The following is a 20,629-nucleotide window of genomic DNA, read 5'->3' on the forward strand; positions in this document are numbered from 1 at the left end:
TGAGGTTCCTTGCGTATACTTTAAAGGTGGGAGAAGGAAGTATAGTCCTATTTCTGTGAGTGGCACAGCGATCTTTCCACTCCTGTGGTTTACATGCTCTGAAAGTTGGGATCTGTTTTGATATTTAAATTTTAAAAGGGTGGAGTGGAACCGAATATTGACCATCTTTTTAGCCTGGGGAAGGGGTCAGCATCCTTTTTCAGCCGTGGGCCGGTCCACCGTCCCTCAGACCAAGGAGCGTCTCCACCCCCATCGTCCAGCCTGGACACTGAGGTCCAGCTCCGAGAGCCTTCTGGAGGTTCCCTCATTGCGAGAAGCGAGGTTACAGGGAACCAGGCAGAGGGCCTTCTCGGTAGTGGCGCCCACCCTGTGGAACACCCTCCCTTCAGATGTGAAGGAAATAAGCAGCTATCTTCTCTTTAAAAGACATCTGAAGGCAGCCCTGTTCAAGATTTTAATATTTAACGCTGTCCTGCTTTTAACACTTGACTGGGAGCGGCCCAGAGTGGCTGGGGAAACTCAGCCAGATGTGCAGGGTATAAATTATTATTATTATTATTATTATTATTATTATTATTATTATTATTATTATTATTATTATTATTATTATTATTAGAGCCAGGCTATGGGGGGGGGGGGGAATGAATGAATTCCTATGCCCCACAAATAACCCAGAGAGGCATTTTAAATAAAAGGACACATTCTACTCATGTAAAAACACACTGATTCCCGAATTGTCCGCAGGCCGGATTGAGAAGACGATTGGGCCGCATCCAGCCCCCAGGCCTTAGTTTGCCTACCCCTGGCCTGGGTAGCCATATTCTGATTAAAGTAGGCCAGGACTGGCCCCCAAGGCCTGGGGTGTCCCTCCTCCCCTGCAGTAGGGCTTGGAATCCAGGAGAAAACTCTTGGAATAGCCTTGCCAGGTGCTCTGGGAGGGACTCACCTGTCCCCATGTCCTTCTCTTTGCAGATGTGCTGCGGTTGCACATCCCTCCCCCAAAGGTGAGTATTGGAGAGAACCAGAGCAGGGACTCAGACCTGCCCTCCTTGCCCCCCACTCTGCCCTCTCGGATGTGGAGAAGCCCTCCCTTCGTGAGGAACTGACTTTTGTCTTTCAGCTGCTGGAGGAAGATCAGCTGTACCTGCCGGAGGTGATTCACAACTGCCAGGCAGCTCAGCTCAGGGGGCTCCGAACTCTGAAGTGCTCCAAGCAAGAGACAGCCAAAGCCATCCTGGTGAGTGATGGGTGGTGTGGGGGACCCCCATGGGGAAGTGGGGGAGGGAGGGGCTTTGAGGAAGGGGTTCTCTGTCTGCCAGAGAGGAGGACCCTACTGGCCTAGGTTCACGTATCCCGTTTGAAAGGGGAATCATCTGAGGGACTTCCTGTAAACATCTGGGTCAGGAATGCTGTTCCCGGAATTGACAAACACACAAGACGTAACCGGCTGTGAATTCACATAAACAATACTCTTCTATACATTCTTATCACAATATCAAAGGTTTATCTTGCACTTAAACAACACAAAAATTGCAATAATATAGACGGAAGTCCCCAGTAAATCAGTTCATTCGAAAGGCCAAATGTCTGCTAGTTTCTGTTCCACATACGTTCATAAAGTCCAAATTGGAGCCTATTACAGTTCCACAGTCTTGACAAGGATTTCCGGAATAATGCCTTGTTTCGCTCTCATGGGCTTCATCAGTTGTACATATTCTAAGTAATATAAATGAATATAATGTTGTAATTCAACATATTTTAACAAATTAACAAACCTGTGTATGGATAAAGTTTGTTTTACATTTTTTTTTTATAGGGGTCACTTAAAGAAGAAAACCTTGCAGCTGCAGATTGCTGTCACCTGTAACTAAAATCAATGCTGCGCCTGTCTATATACATTGTAAGACTTGTTGTTCATGGAAGAAACCACTATGCTATAAGTTCTATTATCTTGATACTTCATATATGGTATGTACTTTTATAGCACAATTGTTTTTATAATTTTAATTTGTTAAATGATCTAGTGGTCGATCCACAACTCTGGTCACTGCTCCCTGAGAAAAGCTCAAGAACTCTGGGCGAAGACAATGGGTAGATCACTGGCAGGATTTTTATTACTGGGAGTAGATCTCAGTCTCTTGGAAGTTCTGGCATTGTGGCTAGTTCAAGGTACAAGCACAACTTTAATTGCCATTCATCTTTTGTTGATATTAACTCATTTTCCAGTATTTTGCTATTAACATCCTAGGTGCTGTTGTCGTGTAAAGAAACACACTTTTATTTTCATTTGGTATGCTTATTGTTAGAATATCAATTAGGAAATCTTTGGTTTTCTTTTAAATAAATAGCATTTACTTTATTTTATTTTATTTTACCTTTGGGGACATGTCCACCACATGTGGAATAAGGTTCCCTCATTTTGTCTGCATCTCCAACATTTATTGCTGATATTTATTTATTTTGACTGATTTGGATGGGGTCAGGTACCATCTAAAAATCAGATGGCATAATTTTTCATAATTTCCCCCATTTTCCATCTTCATTGGATAGCCACAATTGTGTGCCCATTTCACCATCACCTCCTTCACCTCCTAGTCCTTAAAGTTCCAGTCCAGTAACAATCTGTGTGGTTTTGATAATATCTTTGTATTATTTAATAATATTATTAAAAAACAACAACAACCCGCTGTTGTTCTGTCAAGTCCATTTATTTTTTGTCTGGAAAAAATTGTTTAGCTGGTAATCTATCTTTTTTACTTTTGTTTTCCTTTTATATTTTTTCTTTTTTGTATTTTTAGCATATAATAACAGTCGTAATTATATGGAAATGTGATAATAATATTGAAATGAATAAAATGCTTAACTCGCCAATATTTTTATTGTTCGCGGCTTCCCAAGAAAACTCCAGGAGATTCTCCCCTTTTTGGCTTTTACCTCTTACCTTTATAACTGTGTCTTTACGTCCCAAAAGTCCTGCCCCACCCTCCCGCTTACAGGATATCTCTTCTACAGATGTCAACGCAGACCCAACGATGGAAAACCTGCAGCCCAATTCCTTGTGACCACAAGACTATTTATTACCTTCAGCAACAACAACAAATGACACCAGAGTGGCCACAGCTATCTCTTTCCAAAGGATATAGACTGACAGGGAGGGGGCTGACAAAGGGGGGGGGGGAGTTGAATTGCAAGCACATTCTCTCACCTTTTAAGCCTCAAGACTCTGGGCCCCAGGATTGAAAAGATATGTAAAAGATCACAATTGCCTCAAGATATGCAACTGAGATTTATGGTAATTAGTATGTTGGGTGTTGGGTGATATTATGTAGGAATGCTAACATGTGTCTGACAGTATGTTATTTCCACAAAGGGGGGACCCATTTTTTGTGTATAATAGCTTTTATGTTCAATATATAGTGTCTTATTGCCTACACCCCAATGGAGGATTCTCATGCATTTTAAGCTTTCTAATAGATCAGGCTATTGCACTGTCCAGTATTTAGATCAATTTATGACCACACATTTCCTTGTTCTGCCTGGCACTCTGCATTGTGCCAAGCTTCTCTATCCATTTTTAAATGGTTTGAAATTCACTTCACCAAGAAAAAGCTTCAGGGTACATTAAACATTAAAAAGGGGGGAATTGTTATAATAATTTTTAGGTCTCATTCATATATATATATATATATATATATATATATATATATATATATGCAGGTTTTGGTGTCTTCGGGTATCTTCCCGTGTAAGAGTTGGGGTGTCTAGGCGACGTTTCGACGAGGTCTCACTCGTCATCTCACATCGCCTAGACACCCCAACTCTTACACGGGAAGATACCCGAAGACACCAAAACCTGCATTCCTGTACCCGTGAAAATCTACGAAAGCATATATATATATATATATATATATATATATATATATATATATATGTTGTTGTTGTTTAGTCGTTTAGTCGTGTCCACCTCTTTGTGACCCCATTGTACCAAGCAAACACATATAGAAATATATAAACCACATGTACAAAACGCAGAGGAAAAGTCCTAAAGTCATGTTGACTCTTTCAGTCACCTCCAATATTTCTCTACAAGGTCGAAGGAAATGCAGAAACCACCCCATTGTCTCTGTCCTTGCAAATCCTGCCATAAGAGCACATTTAAGGTGTGAATAGGGTGAGCCTGTGACCTGGCTCAGGAATTAAGTACTATCATTACAAAAGAATGGCCAGGCTCCCCAGGTAATCCAGTCAAGTGACCTGGCACACAAGGTAAAAACAACACACTCTGATTTCTGTTGTAGACAGCCTTTTCTGTGATGTAGGAATGATGTATCGGGGGGGTGTCCTTGGGCTACACCCCTTCTATGATGTATGTATGATGTTTCTAGGGGAGGTCTTGGACTCCGGGGCGGACAATTTAAAATGTCTATACAGTGGTACCCCGCAAGACGAACGCCTCGCGAGACGAAAAACTCGCAAAACGAAAGGTTTTCTCATTTTCGAGTTGCCTCGCAAGACGAATTTCCCTATGGGCTTGCTTCGCAAAACAAAGCTTGCCCCGGGGACAGCGGGTCTTCTCTTTTGAAGCAAGGGGCTGCGGGGAGATCGCTTCTCCCGGTGCTCCGAAGCCGGGCGGGGGGGGAGGGAACACCTTCTGAAGGCAGGCGGGGGGCGAAAGTCTTTGCTCCCCCCTGCCTGCCTGTCCCGGAGGGCTTTTGAAGGCAGGCGGGGGGAGCAAAGACTTTCGCCCCCTGCCCGCCTTCAGAAGAGGTCCAGGACCTCTTCTGAAGGTTGGCGGGGGGCAAAAGTCTTTGTCCCCCCCTGCCTGCCTTCCCAGGGGCTTTTTAATCGCCCCGGACAGCGGAGAAGTCCTCCGCTGTCCCAGGGTTTTTTTAAATGCTGGGGGTGGGAAGAAAAGCCCTTGTCCCCCCCCCCCAGCCTTCAGAAGAGGTCCGGGGACAGAGTGTCCCCGGACCTGGTCTGAAGGCGGTTTCCCTAGGAACGCATTAATTGATTTTCAATGCATTCCTATGGGAAACCGTGCATCGCAAGACGAAAAAACTGCAAGACGAAGAGACTTGCGGAACGAATTAATTTCGTCTTGCGAGGCACCACTGTATAAGGGCTTGCATGCATGGCTCGGGGTCCTCCTCCTCTCTCCTGCGTGTGGGGGAGCACCCTCTTACAACAGTTAATAAAGATCAGGCTTACTAGCTGCTCTGCTTCTCAATATTCTCTGGTTGGTCTCTGCTATTTTCTTCTACCGATAGAGAACCTACAAAAGGACTCTGTATGGGCTCTTGGGTACCTCATAAGCAAAAAGGGCTTTTTTACTTCTATCACCTAAAATCATGTGTGGTGTGTTAGCAATTCACTCCTCCCATTGCTGGATATGTGGCTAGTATGTCACATGCCCCTGTTTACTTTCCTGGGCTTGGAAAGTGTAAGAACGGAAGTCAGTCTTATCTCTTCTGCTCTGCTGTGCTTTTGCACTGTTCTTTGTCTCCCTGTCTGTTGCTGAAGAAGAGAGAGGACGCCATTATGATCAGTTTGGTGTTGTCTGCAAATGTGATGAGCATCCCCTCAGTTCCTTCATCCATGTCATTTATCAAGACGTTGAACAACAACGGGCCCAGGACAGAACCCTGCAGCACTCCTCTGGTCACTTTTCCCCAGGATGAGGAGGAACCATGAAGGAGTCCTCTTTGGGTTCGGTCAGTCAAATCCACCTAACAGGTACCCCATTCAGCCCACATTTTACCAGCTTCCTCACATAAACATCACAGAGGACTTTGTCAAAAGTCTTACTGAAATTGAGATGCACTACCTCCAAAGCAGTTCCTTATTCAACAAAGTTTGTAACTCCATCCAAAAAAAGAAAAGAATAAAAATGGAGAGATTTCTCTAGCTTGATTTGTTTGTGAGAAAGCCATGCTTTCATCCTGCATGTTTCTTTTGTAAAATTTTCAGAAGAAGTGCAAATAAATTTTAAAAAGAATAAATGAGGATATTGACAAGCTGGAACATGTGCAAAGGAAGGAGATTTATGTATTTTTTTAATTGGGAAACCACTCGACCCAGTGGTGCCGACTCGAATAAAATATTGGTGGGGGGCCAGGTAAGGCCCGCCTTGCACTATCAATCACATGATGCATGCATGCCATTTGAATGGCAATGCCTATAATGGCAGCAATTTTTAAAAAAAGTAATACTTTGAGCCCGTAGTTCACTTTCCCAGCAGCTCCCCTTGCCCCGGAGACACTTCTAGCATTCCATCTCCTCTACCTGTGGCATTGTTCAGCAGTGGGGAAAGTGACCTCTTCACACCGGATGTCCATTTGGTATGGCCCTTTCCAGGTTTTTTCCTGCCTCTTGTGTTTGTCTTTCATTTGTTCTCCTATGTGTGTTCCCAGTAGAAGCCACAATTCTGTGGGTACTCTAGGTGGTGCAGAAAGCACCTAGAAGCTCCCTAGAGGTTGAAGTGCCGATCAAATTTCAGTTTTGCAATCTACAAATTCCAGTTAGCCAACTGAGGGTGTCACAGGACCAGCCTACTTTTCCTTTAAAGCAAACTTGGGTCTCCAGCTGTTTTTGGGCTACAACTCCCATCATCCCTAGCAAGCAGGACCAATGAGGAGGGATGATGGGAACTGTAGTCCGGGAGCTGTTGGGGACCCAGGTTTGGGAAACTTGCTTTAAAGCAACTTTTGTGTTTGTCCTGCAAAGATGGGACCTGTCCACGTTTGTATTTTCTTGTATTTTGTTCTTCTAATGACCTTTGTGCGTTTATTTTTTAATTTTTTAAGAGGGCAAATTGAAAGAGAAATTGTATGGCAAGTTGTGGAAGAATAAAAGGTTGCATTTAAAAAAAAACAACACAAAACCTGGGGGGTGGCCTCCTCAATTTCCCCCCCCCCCAAATTTTTTTTATTGATTTTCCAAATTTCTACGAAGAAATGACATTACACAACACAACACACAACAAAAGAGAACACATTAGAATACAAAAGAAAAACATAGAAACAATTATTAATTTCAAAACCCAATTTACCTTACATTGTTAACTGACTTCATCGAGTCCCCCCAACTGAATTTCATTGTATCACCTTGTAACAGTTCTCCAAAATCATATTTCTGATAAAATTATCTCCTATTTACTACCCTCATCTCTTTTATTAGTATTCTAAAACTTCATATTTTACAACACGTTCATATTTTAGTCCTAAGCCTATTTGTTACTTCCAAGTGACTTCTCATTACCATATATAACAATATTTAGCTAAATATTCTTTAAATTTCTTCCAACCTTCTTGTGTCTCCTCCTCTTTCTGGTCCCGCATTCTTCCAGGCAAAAAAGCAATTGCCTTAAGTGCTTCCTGTTGGGTCCTCTCCACATCAGGGACTCTCAGGGACTTTCCAATTCCGACAATTTTGTCTTGTGACCTGTAACTTCTGCCTTGACTTCTTGAATTTCTTTTTTCAAATATACAAATTCTTGTTTAAGCTCCTGTATGCTCTGTTGGGTTCCTCTTCCATCTGTTTTATTTCAGTCAACATTTGCATCACCAACTCTTCAAAAGTTAGTGCTTTAGAGCCTCTTCTGTCTTTAGGCTTGCTTTTCTCAGGCTTACCTACACCATTAGCCATAACTATTCCACAGTTTCAAGGTCCGCTCACCTAGACTCAGTCCACAGGTTTTTAGTACACAGACAGCAACAGGCAGCTTAGCAGCTCCCCCCTTTCAAAGTCTTATTCTTTTTACTCTTCTTGAAAACCATCCAAAATTGATTTGAACTCTTGTAACCAATTCCAGGAGTGTAAAAGATACACTGTACAATGTTTCAGTGAGTTCAGACAACTGCAGTTACTTTGTAATCCCCAAAGAGGAAAACAAAAGTTGAAAGTATCCTCTCCCTTTGTGACATAATAATGGAGTCTAGCCTTTCCTCACTGGGAGGTCCGCTTCCAGAAAGCAAGAGTCTATTCTCTGTCAAATCTATCTCATGCAGGGTCCCAATTCAGTAAAATTCTCCGCCCTCCCCCCTGCAGAAAGAGGGGCTTGGAAAATTTCCTTGAAAGTTTTTAGCAAGTTTTTTAAAGTTACGGCTTCGGTCAGCGGTAACTGCTTATCCCGCTCGCTCTCAGAGTTCTTACTAGCGCTTACTGGGGAGCAGGGGAGTTGCTAAGGGTACCCGCCGGAACACCAGGTTCTCAGAATGCTCAATCTGAGGTATTTTTCGGGGTTCCGCGACACTCTCACATTCACCCCAATCTTCAAAGCGCCGGGGCTCTTTCAGGCCAAAGAGCTCCCGTCCGCCATAAATCAGGCGGCCAACCGGAGGTTCTCCTCAAATATTTTAGTGGGGGGGGGCAAAGACCCCCAGGCCTTTAATAATTGGCACCTATTCCCTACAGCCACAGGTCTCAGGAATGTTACAACATAAAAACAAAACATAAATACACAAAAAAACCCACATATTAAAAGGGCAGTAGATGTCATTCAGCTAAAGGCCTGGTTATAAAGATGCGGATTTGCCAGGATCCAAAAGCTGTATAATGGTTTTTCTGACTTTTGTATGGATTCTTTTATGAGAAGTGAGACTGTATTTCTGGGACTTCCGGGGTGGCGCCATTGGCAATGGCGGACTCCCTCTGAATCGGAGGGACTAGCTCCGCGCGAAATGGGTCCTTTCTGCTACGGCAAAGCGGGGACCCCTTAAAAATCACAGGCGGATGAAGCCTGTGACCATGGGACTCGGCGGGCACCATTAGCGCCCCCCCAACCCGCAAAGGAACCCACTAACAGGCTCCGAAGCGAAGAGGGGGAAGTGGCGCGGTGCTGAGAGTCAACCGCTCTTTCCGTGGAGCGAAGCCGCATAGCTGTTGCCGGAGAGCACTACCTTCTTCTTGGGACAATTTGGATTCTAAAAATAACCACCGTGAGTACCTAAACTTGGAAAATTGGACTATAATTTAAGGAACTGGGAAAATAAAGGAATTGGACTCAAAAATTTATTACAATTTGGTACTGGTCTAAACAGGAAGTCAGCCTTCTGTTTCCTTGTAGATTGAACAAAGCAAAGACAAAGTAAACTAGAGCCTTGAAAATCACTATTAAAGGAGTGGATTTCATCATCTAAAATAGTACACCCCCCTTCGGCAGCAGGAGGAGAAGGGGGAGCTTTTTTTGGAGGGGACTGTTTTAACCTGCAGAAGTAAGTTTAAAACAAAGTAATTTTCCACCGTCCTGACCCAGGGAGCGGATTGTCAGGACTGACGTTAGAAGCTCATTGACCAGGACAGAAGCTGTTTGACAGATAGTTAAAAGAAGAGAAACATTGTGATTCCACTGCTTCCTTTTGCAGTTTAAAAATAACAACGATTGACAAAGTATCTAAAAGGAAAAAATTTGGGGTTGGATTTGCAACAGAAGTTTTCCCCCAGGGGAAGATGGTGAAACTGTAACTAACTCTAGGGATTTTCCAGCCGCTATAGTTCAACCCATGGGAATTGACTGGTGACCTTGGAGGACAATGCATTCAGAAATGTTGTTATGCGCTTTTTACAAAACAAATGCTCTATTGGAAGAATTACATGAGGGAATGAATTTGATGACTGACTTGGTTGGGAATCTTAAGCAGACAGTGGGAAATTTTGGACAGGCAGTAGAAAAAAGTATGGAGCTTACCCAGGAATCAAACCAGGAGTGTGTCTTGACAGAACAGATGAAAGAAGAGGATTCTGCTGAACTTTGGGAGTCAGAAATGGAGCCAGAGATGGAGGTTGCGGCCCTGCAGGAATATGAGTCTTTGGATTTGGCAACAGATTCTCGAAAAAATCAGACTCGGAAAGATGAAGTTTGGACTGGATTGGAAATGGGGGGTTGGATGGACCCCCCTGAGCAGGGATATATGGACTTTCGAAGTCTGGTAATGGGCCGTGAGAGGTTTGGAGATATGGGGTTCCAAAGTTTGGAGGGATTTTGAAATATGCTTTTAAGTACTACATGGAGCTCAGTCTGGACTGTGGAAAAGGGACTGATTGGTTGAAAAGGGGCAAAAGCACTATTAAATTGGAGATCACACGAGTGAAAAGAAAATATGAAGAAAAATTGTGGAAGGGACATGGAAGAGATTTAAGAGCCTTGGATATAAGATTACCAGGTTAATGTGCCAGTTTAATGGGATAAATGGACTGACAAACCCGGGACCAGGAGGAAGGGACGCTGGATGATGATTTTTTCTTTTTCATTTTGTTACCAGGACTGTTTTACATAAATGATGAATATTAGAAGGATGTTTGAAATGAAATTGCTTGGCTTTGGTATAAAAGTTTAAGGGATTAGGAAAGAATATAACGGTTAAGAGAAGTTACTAAAAATAAAATAAAAAAATTTTCTTCCAGTAGCACCTTAAAGACCAACTAAGTTAGTTCTTGGTATGAGCTTTCGTGTGCATGCTTCTTCAGATACACACGTGCATGCACACGAAAGCTCATACCAAGAACTAACTTAGTTGGTCTTTAAGGTGCTACTGGAAGAATTTTTTTTTATTTTGACTATGGCAGACCAACACGGCTACCTATCTATTACTAAAAATAAGATATAGGTTAAGGTTTTTTATAAGATAATGAGGAAAATAGAGTAAGGTAATGTAATGAAAGATTAGAATAAATAAAGTGGGGAAGGATTTGCTGAAATAACAAACTGAATTGGTATACAGGAAAGGGAGGGGTGAGGAAGTCCGGGAAATAAGCAAATGAAAGTTAAGTAAAGTAAGATGGAATTGTTTTTAACCATTTTTAATTTGTACTTTTCTCTTTTTCTTTTTTTTGTATTTTGTAATATTTTGAAATTTCAATAAATATCTATGGGGGGGGGAGAGAGACTGTATTTCTGATTGAAGTTCTTTCCACATTCCACACACTAATAGGGTTTCTCCCCTGTATGAATTCTTTGATGGAAAGTGAGAGAGGAGCTATCAGTGAAGCTCTTTCCATATTCCGCACACTGAAAGGGTTTCTCCCCTTTGCGAATTCTTTGATGGGAAGTGAGACTCTGGCTGCGACTGAAGCTCTTTCCACATTCCACACACTGTTAGGGTTTCTCCCCTTTGTGAATTCTCTTATGGTAAGTGAGATAGGAGCTCTTACTAAAGCTCTTTCCACATTCAAAGCACTGATATGGTTTCTCACCTGTATGGTTTTTTTTGATGGGAAGTGAGAGAGGAGCTCTGACTGAAGCTCTTTCCACATTCCATGCACTGATAGGGTTTCCCCCCCCCCCATATGAATTCTCTGATGGGAAGTGAGTTTGGAGCTATGAGTGAAGCCGCCTACACCACAGAATTTTGGCTGTTGGCACAGGACTTGTTCTGGAATGACTCCGCCCTTCAGGACCAGTATCTTGAGGGGCTTTCAGATGAGATACTGGACCAGCTGGCCATGATGGATTGCCACGCTGGACACCCTTATTCAACGGAGCCTGCAGATAGACGATCAGTTGGAGGACCGTCGCCAGGCTCAGGGCTTCCAGCACTCCCGGCTCCGGTCCTTCCCAGCAGTTCCACGGCCACAGCCAAGTCACTGGAGGAGCCAATGCAGCTTGGGGCAGCGCGGCCTTGCCTCTCTCCCTCAGAGAAGACTCGGCATCTGGCGGGGAACCTGTGTCTCTACTGTGGCGGGAGTGGACACTATGCCCAATCTTGTCCTGAGAAAACTCCAGCCACAGGAAAATGGCCAACCCCAATAGCCGATGGCCCAGGCTACCTGGGGTCCCAAACATCGCATGATGGGCCCTCACCGTTGGAATTACAACACCTCATAGTTCTGGTGTGTCTATATCCCCCTGGTGGGCCCTGGATTCTCACCCACGCTCTGGTAGATTCAGGGGCAACCTGCTCCTATATGGACTCTGCCTTCGCCGCCCATCATCAGGTGCCACTCCAGGACAAGTCACAACTGGTACATGTGGAGGCAATTGACGGACAGCTCCTGCGCTCAGGGGCCGTTACTCAGGAGACTCAGCCCTTGGTCCTGTGTCACCAGCAGCACCGGGAGGTGCGCACCTTGGACATTGCCACCATGCCCCGGTTTCCCCTGGTGCTCGGGATGGACTGGCTGGAGTCTCACAATCTTCAGATCGACTGGGTCAATCAGACTGTGCGCTTCCCAGACCCGTGTCCCCATGCTCGGTCTGAGATGCTAGTGGCTGCCCCCACGGGGGAAGCTGCGTCAACACTCCCCGCTGTTTACCTGGACTACCAAGAAGTGTTTGAGGAACAGGGGGCAGACCAGCTGCCGCCTCATTGGTTTTTGACTGCGGCATAGACCTCCAGCCCGGAGTGACCCTGCCTGTGAGCCGCCTGTACTGTCTTATGGAGCCAGAGCACTAAGCCTTGCAGGACTTCCGTCGCAAGAACCTGGAGTGCGGGTTCATTCGGCCCTCTACCACGCCCACCGCCGCTCCAGTACTCTTCATTAAGAAGTGTGGGGAGCTTCGTCCCTGCCATGATTACCGGGCCCTAGATAAGATTACCATCCCAGACTTGCCCCTTATTGCAGAGTTGCTGGAGCGGGTGCAAGGGGCGCAGATGTTCACCAAGCTGCACCTTCGGGGAGTCTACAATTTGATTAGGATCCGAGCCGGGGATGAGTGGAAGAGAAACATATTGATTCCATTGTTCCCCTTCGCATCTAAAAGGAACAAAATATTGACAAAATATCTGAAAAAGGAAACTTTGTTGTTAGATCTGCTTTTTTAAAAAAAGAAAGAGAGAGATGGATACAAATAGAAGCTTTTTCCCCTAGAGGGAGCTTGTGAAACTGTTATTAAATCCGAACTGGGGAGCTTTGCAGCTGCAATAGATTAAGATCATGGAATCAGACTCTGACCTTGAACAAGAATGTACTCGGAGGCTCTGGTGCTTGCCTTTTGCAAGACAAGTGCTTTATTGGAACAGTTACATAAGAAGATGGATTTGATGACTGTTGGGATCGGAAATTTTGGACAGGTAGTGGGTACCTATATAGAACCCACTCAGGAATTAATCCAGGAGTGTGCTCTGACAGATCAGATGAGGGAGGAGGTTGTTGCTGGACCTTGTGAGGCAGAGATGGAGGGAACTGTGGCCCAGCAGAAACATGAGTTGTTGGACTTGACAAATGAACCTGGAAAAAGTCAGATTTGGAGAGACAGAGTTTTGTTTGGCTTGGAGATGGGGGGTTGGATAGATCCCCCTATGCAGGGATGTTTTGACCTTTTAAGTCTGGCTTTGGGCCGGGAGGAGATCGGAGTTGTGAGGGCACTTAACTTTGAAGGGACCTTGAAATATGCTTTTAAATACCACATGGAGTTCAGTGTTGACTATGGAAAAGGGGCTGATCTGTCGAGAAGGGACAAAAATATTGTCAAGCTGGAGTCTCCCCGAGTGAAAGGAGCAGAAGACAAAGTAAAGTACAGGTATAAATATGAAGATCTGCGGAAGGGACATGGATGAGATCTAAGGGCCTCGGACATAAGGTTACCAGGTTGATGGACTAGATGGACGGGATAGAAAGGACTGACAAAACCCGAGACCAGGAGGAAGAGACGTTGGATGAAGATTGGAAGAAAGTTTTAAACAATTTATTTAGGAAAATCTTGTAAAAGTAAAGAGTATTAGAAAAATGTTGGAATGAAATTATTTGGCTTTAGCAGAAATGTTAAAAAGAATTATGTAAGAATATGTCATGGTTAAGAGAATTTGGTATAAACAAGATTTAAGTTTTATGTTTTAGGGCTTTTTATGGTAAGATAAGGTTAAAATAGATTAAGGTAATTTAATGACAGAATATTATGAAAGATGGAAAGGATTTGCTGAGATAATTAATAACTAGAATACAAAAAAGGGAGGTATGAGAAGGTCGATGAAATAAGGTAATGACAGTTAATGATTTGTGAATATTGGATCTGTTTTTAAATTTTTTGTTTATTTTTTATTTTTTATTTTGATGTATTATGTGTTTTGTTTTCTTTTTGACTTTGATTTTTTTATGCATTTGTATTGTTTAAATGTTACTTGTCTTTTCCTTCTTGTTTTCTTTGTTTCTTTCTAATCTTAAAATTTTTAATAAATATCATTTAAAAAAAATAGATGACATTCTGATTTACTCCCACGACCCAACTTGCCACGAGGGTCATGTCCGGTCCATGTTGCAGCGCTTGCGAGAGCAATGCCTGTATGCTAAGCTCAGCAAGTGAAAGTTCCACCAGGGGTCGGTGGACTTCCTCGGTCACCAACTCTCCCCCTGATGGGGTGCAGATGGATCCCGGGAAGGTGGCAGCAGTTCAGGAGTGGGCGGCACCCCAGAAGCACAAGGACCTACAGCGGTTCCTGGGGTTTGCCAACTATAACTGGACCTTCATTGTGGACTATGCTCACCGCGCCACCCCGCTGACCCGACTGCTGTGCCCCAAGACACCATTCTCCTGGGACAAGGAGGCAGAAGTGGCGTTTCAGGGGTTGAAAGCCTGTCTCCAGAGGGCGCCGCTTTTACAGCATCCTAATCCCTCTTGTCCCTTCGTGGTGGAGACCGACACCTCCAGTACGGCTCTTGGTGCCGTCTTGTCCCAGCAGCACGGTCCTGATGCACTGCTGTTACTCTGCGCCTACTATTCCTGCCAGCTTCTTCTGGCAGAGTGTAACTATACCGTGTGGGAGCGGGAACTACTGGCCATCAAGGTGGCCTTTGAGGTCTGGGGCAATCATCTTGAGGGGGCAAGACACCTGGTGGATGTGAGAACCGACCACCGGAACCTGGAGTACCTCCAGACTGGGTCGACCACTTGGCATTGGAGGAATTCGCTTACAACAACGCGGTGAACGCCTCCACCGAGCAGATCCTGTTTCAGGCCATGTACGGTTATCATCCGCATTTGTTCCCGGACGTGCTGCCAGCATCTGCAGTCCTGAGGGTGACAGATTGGCTCCAGGAGCTCCAGTCTCAGCACCAACTATTGACGGAGCAACTGCACCAGGCCAAGGATGCGTACAAGGCCCAGGCCGACCGCCGCCACCAAATGGGACCGGAACTCCACATCGGCGAGCCATGGGGCTATATAAATTTTAATTGGACTCCGTTGGAATTGGGCAAGTGTATCCAGGCTGCAATTAGCTTTTTGGTCCCATAGGAACAACTGAGCAACTTCCGTAGAGTGGAAGACCAGAGCCTATTATAATAAAAATCCCATAGAAAGGCCAAGGCAAAGACATCTCTCTCAAGAAATGTCCAAACCTGTGCCACTACAAGGTGACATGGTCAATATGAAAGCCCTACAGGGATTCACCAGGGATTGTTGCTGCTGTAATATGATGGAGGTGTGAAACCAGACGAGAGCTAGCTTTGACACCTGGGAACACACAAAAAAGGCAGAAACAAAACAAACTGCATGTTTCACTCATTATTTGACCTTCTCGCTAAGTGTAAAGCATAGACCACTATTGACCCACATAGACCCAGCTGGGGGATTTTTCCATTCTTGACTCTGGGGATTTTCCACGTTAAGAATTGACCGTGGGATCAACCTTGAATCATAGACAAAAGTGTGATCACTGATAGGACAACAAGATCGGGCAAGGCTAGAGTGCAGCAGCCCAGCGCAGTTTCCCAGCAACGTAGATCATCTGTTCCCGGCCCTCCTGACACAGGGGGAAGACTTTGCACAAGCTGGGTCAAAAGGAATGGCTTCAGAAGGGGATTTTACTTCTGTGTTAAATAAAATTTATGAAAAATTGGAAGGCCTAAGCAAACAAGTTACTGAACAATCAACTAAAATAGACCGGAATACTGCCAGCATTAATAATCTGGGACAGAAAGTGAATTCCAATACAGAATCTATTGAAAAAATGCTGGAAGAATCTGCGTCTAATCGAAAAATAGCTGAGGAAGCAAAAGAAAAAGCAGTGGCTGTAGAGGAAGAAATAAAACCGATTGGGGTTCACCAGTGACTTCTGTCTATGATTGAACTGAGGGAGAAACAGACCAATCTGAGGATCAGGGCAGTACCGGAACTTGAAAAAGATAACTTAAGTGACTACCTTACGCAGGAATTTGGAAAATTTTGGAATTTGGAGGTGGAGCAAGACTTTTAAGATAGTAAGTGCGTTCAGACTTGGAAGAGGAGGGAGAAAAAACAGGGTGAGAGACTGTTTGGTTACCCTTCAAACGAAAGAAGAGAGAGACAAAATACTGAGTGCGCACTTCCAGAAGAATTTGGAAATTAACGAATCGAGAGTGGAGATTTTTAAGGATATTCCGAAACATCTATTGGATCTTAGAACCAACTATGGAGATCTGGTGGCCGTACTGAGAAGAAACGGAATTGTTTTTAGGTGGGAATTCCCCCAGGGACTATCTTTTACCTTTAAAGGGAAAAAGTTCAAAATAAGATCAGTGGAAGACAAGGGAAGATTTTTGAGAGACCACGAAGAAGACCTGCAAAAAGAAGTTCTAGAAGAGTTAAGAGCCTTAAGATCAGGAGCATTAGACATAGTACCACCATTTTTGGGATTGGACAAACAAAAAAAGTGATACCACCGTCAGAAAAAGAAGAACTTTTGGGAGCAGTTGGAGGAGAATAGAATAACCACACCATGTCTCTGCAATTATTAAGTTGGAACATTCATGGATTTAATTCCCCGGAGAAGAGGAAGAAAATCTTTCATTTATTGAAAAAGGAACAATTGGACTTAATTTGTTTACAGAAAACACATGTGGTAAGGCTACACAGGAAAGTATTGATTAATAAAAGATTGGGCCAAGAGTTTATCTCATCAGACAAGGTTAAAAAGAGAGATGTTATTTATGCCAAAGAGAGCCTATCACCGAAATTTGTTTTTAAAGATGAACAAGGAAGATTTGTGGCCATTGAGATTCAATCACAAGGAGGAAAATTTTTGATTGTAGGAGTTTATGCACCAAATGAGGGGAAATCTGAATTCTTCAAGAAATTGCATGAGACATTGTTAGACTATATGGACTACAACATTATTATGATGGGAGATATGAATGGAGTGGTATCTACAAATATGGACAAGTCGCAGAGACAGGTTGTAACTAAAGATGGCAGACTACCAAAAACGTTTTTTGAATTGACTGACAATATGGACTTGATTGACATCTGGAGAACTAAGAACCCCCTTGGAAGAGAGGGAACATTCTTCTCTGAAGCCAAAATGACATGGACAAGAATTGACCAAATATGGATAACTAGAGGATTGGCACCTAAGACTCGAAAAGTGGAAATTTGCCCAAAAACTTCCTCCGAACATAATGCGGTGAAGATGGAGTTGAAACTAACACCAATCGGTTCCTTCAGATGGAGGATGAATGGCACCTTATTTAGAGAAAAAGAGGTTACTAAGAAGGCCCAAAAAATCTTGAGAGACTATTTTGAGATAAATTTGAATACTACAGTTAAAAAAAGAGTAATCTGGGATGCAAGCAAATCGGTCATGAGAGGGTTTCTGATTCAACAGAACGCAATAAAGAAGAGAAGTCAAAATGAGAAAAAAGATAAAATCCTGGAAAAAATAAAAGGAGAGAAGAAATTAAGAGCGAAACCAAAGTCGCAAGAGATTCTGAGAGAAATAAAGTTATATCAAGTACAATATATGAAAATGATAAATCAGGAAGTAGAATGGAAAATTAAGCAGATGAGACAAAAGACATTTGAATTGGCTAATAAATGCAGGAAACTGCTAGCTTGGCAGATGAAAAAAAGACAAAAACTAAACACTATCACAAATTTGGATGTGGAAGGAAAGAACATACAGAATCCACTGGAGATCAGAAAGTGCTTCCAGAGATATTTTAAACAACTATATACACAAGGGTCACAGAAAGAGACTGAATTAGAACAATTTTTAAGAATAAATGGATTACAAAAAATCTCTCAAGAAAATAAGATAATGTTGAACCACAAAATTACAGAACAGGAGGTTGAAGGTGCCATTCAGAATATGCAGTTGGGTAAATCTCCAGGGCCGGATGGTTTAACCTCCAAATACTATAGATCTTTGAACGATTGGTTAATTCAGCCACTAAAGGAGGTCTGTAATGAAATTTTGGAGGGGAAAAAGGCACCAGAGTCGTGGAAGGAAGCTTACACCACACTTATACCGAAAACTGAGTCTGAAAAGAACACAACTCAAGAACTACCGCCCCATATCCCTGCTTAATGTGGATTACAATTTTTTTGCTGATATTTTGGCTAACAGATTAAAAAAGGTATTAGTTGAAGAGATACATAAAGACCAAGCTGGCTTTCTCCCAGGTAGACATTTGTCTGACAATACGAGGAATATAATTAACATTTTGGAGAAGCTGCAAGTGAACATCAATACCAAAGCAGTTCTAATTTTTATAGATGCGGAAAAAGCCTTTGATAATATTTCTTGGAATTTTATGAAGAAAAATCTTCAGGGAATGGGGGTAGGCCAAGGGTTTGAAAATGGTATAAGTGCAATTTACTCAGAACAAAAGGCTAAGTTAATAGTTAACAATGTGATGACAGAGGAATTTAAGATAGAGAAAGGGACACGACAAGGCTGCCCGATTTCCCCATTGCTTTTTATTTCGGTCCTGGAGGTTTTGTTGAATATGATTAGAAGGGACCGTCTGATTAAAGGTATTCAGGTCGGAGCCAAACAATACAAACGGAAAGCTTTTGCAGATGAACTAGTTTTGACGTTACAGGAGCCAGAATCTAGTAAGAAAAGAGTATTAGAATTGATTCAAGAATTTGGTCATGTGGCAGGATTTAAGTTGAACAAGTCAAAAACTAAAGTGCTTGAGAAAAATTTTACACCAATTGAGAAAGAGAGGTTTCAGAAGGAGACAGGTTTAACATTAGTTAAGAAAGTAAAATATCTGGGGGTTAATATGACTGCTATGAATTTAAATTTATTTAAAGACAACTATGAGAAATGTTGGGCAGAAGTGAAAAAAGATTTGGAAATATGGTCAAATTTGAAGCTTTCCTTGTTGGGTCGAATTGCAGCTATAAAGATGAATGTATTGCCAAAAATGTTATTTTTGTTTCAGTCATTGCAAATCTTGGACAGGATGGACTGTTTCAAGAAGTGGCAGAAAGATATTTCTAGATTTGTCTGGCAGGGCAAGAAGCCCAGAATAAAATTTAAAATACTAACTGATGCAAAGGAAAGAGGTGGATTTGCCCTGCCAGACCTTAAACTTTACTTTTTTAAAAAAAATAAAAAAATATTCATTTTTCATTGCCAGACGATGACAGGGGAAAAACAAACAAACAAACAAACAAACAAACAACAACATAAAAAGAAAGAATGAGGTAACAGTCACACATCAAAAACAAACAAGACCATCAACCAAATCACAACCCCCAAACCAACCAACACACAAACATTACAAACAATTAACAATTGACTTCCCTCCATCTCGGTTTTGGGTTATATGTATATTAAATTCAATCTGCAGTTTTTCATTATAAAATATCTACGCGTCGCAAGAGTTATATTACACCTACTGTGATTTTTATATGTCTAGAATTTGTTTCTATATATGTTATAAATCTAGACCATTCATCAATAAACTTTCTCCCTTTTTGCTGTCTAATGTTCTGCGTCATTTTTGCCAACTCCATATACTCAAATAATTTGATTTGCCAATCCTTCACAGTCGGGATATTTGGGGTTTTCCAGTTTTGTGCTAATAAAATCCTGGCAGCTACAGTTGCATATTGAAATATTACATAGTCCTCCTTTTTAATCTCCTCTCCTATCATTCCTAAAAGGAAAGCTTCGGGCTTTTTGACAAAGGTGTACAGTGGTACCTCGCAAGACGAATGCCTCGCAAGACAAAAAACTCGCTAGACGAAAGGTTTTTCCGTTTTCGATTTGCCTCGCAAGACAAATTTCCCTATGGGCTTTTTTCGCAAGACGAAAACGTCTCGCGACTTTGTTTCCTTTGTCTAAAAACAAAGACATGTTTTGTTTATAAAGTTAATTTATTTTCCCTTCAATTTTTGAACTGCTCTTTACAGTATGTGTGACTTTAAAGAGCAGTTAATAAACTGTTGTTCTACCAAATTTGGCTTTGTTTGGACTTTTTTTGACCATAGGAACGCATTAATTGATTTTCAATGCATTCCTATGGGATTTCGTGATTCGCAAGACGAAAAATTCGCTAGATGACAAAACTTGCGGAACGAATAAATTTCGTCTTGCGGGGCACCACTGTATTTAAATATTTTCTTTAATTCATTATAAATGGAATCCCAAAATTTCTTAACTTCTTCACATTTCCACCACATGTGATAGAAGCTTCCCTCTTTAGATTTACATTTCCAACACCTACTGTCCCCGTTCTTGTACATTTTTTGTAGTTTCACGGGAGTAATGTACCAACGATACATCATCTTTTCCATATTTTCTCTAAGGGTTTACAGGCTGTAAATTTCATTCCTTTAGTCCACAACTTCGTCCATTTTTCAAAATCCAAATTATATCCAATATCTATGGCCCACTTTACCATAACTTCTTTGACCTCTTCATCCTTGGTGTCCCAATCTAACAGTTGAGTATACATTTTAGATAGCAGTTTAGTTTTACTTTCT

At 42.4% G+C, this 20,629-nt stretch overlaps 1 protein-coding gene across 1 annotated transcript in view; it reads right to left on the reverse strand.

Annotated features, from left to right (window-relative positions):
• Window positions 1–6,506: 6,506 nt before the first annotated feature.
• LOC308579485 (uncharacterized protein) overlaps window positions 6,507–20,629 on the reverse strand; it is a 49,609-nt gene continuing 35,486 nt past the window's right edge. Inside the window, exon 7 of the transcript XR_014004498.1 lies at window positions 6,507–6,881. The gene's annotated coding sequence lies outside the window, so the exon portion shown is untranslated. The remainder of the gene's footprint in view (window positions 6,882–20,629) is intronic.

The sequence above is a fragment of the Podarcis bocagei genome (assembly GCF_964188305.1).
Source record: "Podarcis bocagei genome assembly, contig: HAP1_SCAFFOLD_44, whole genome shotgun sequence".
Classification (NCBI taxonomy): Eukaryota; Metazoa; Chordata; class Lepidosauria; order Squamata; family Lacertidae; genus Podarcis; species Podarcis bocagei.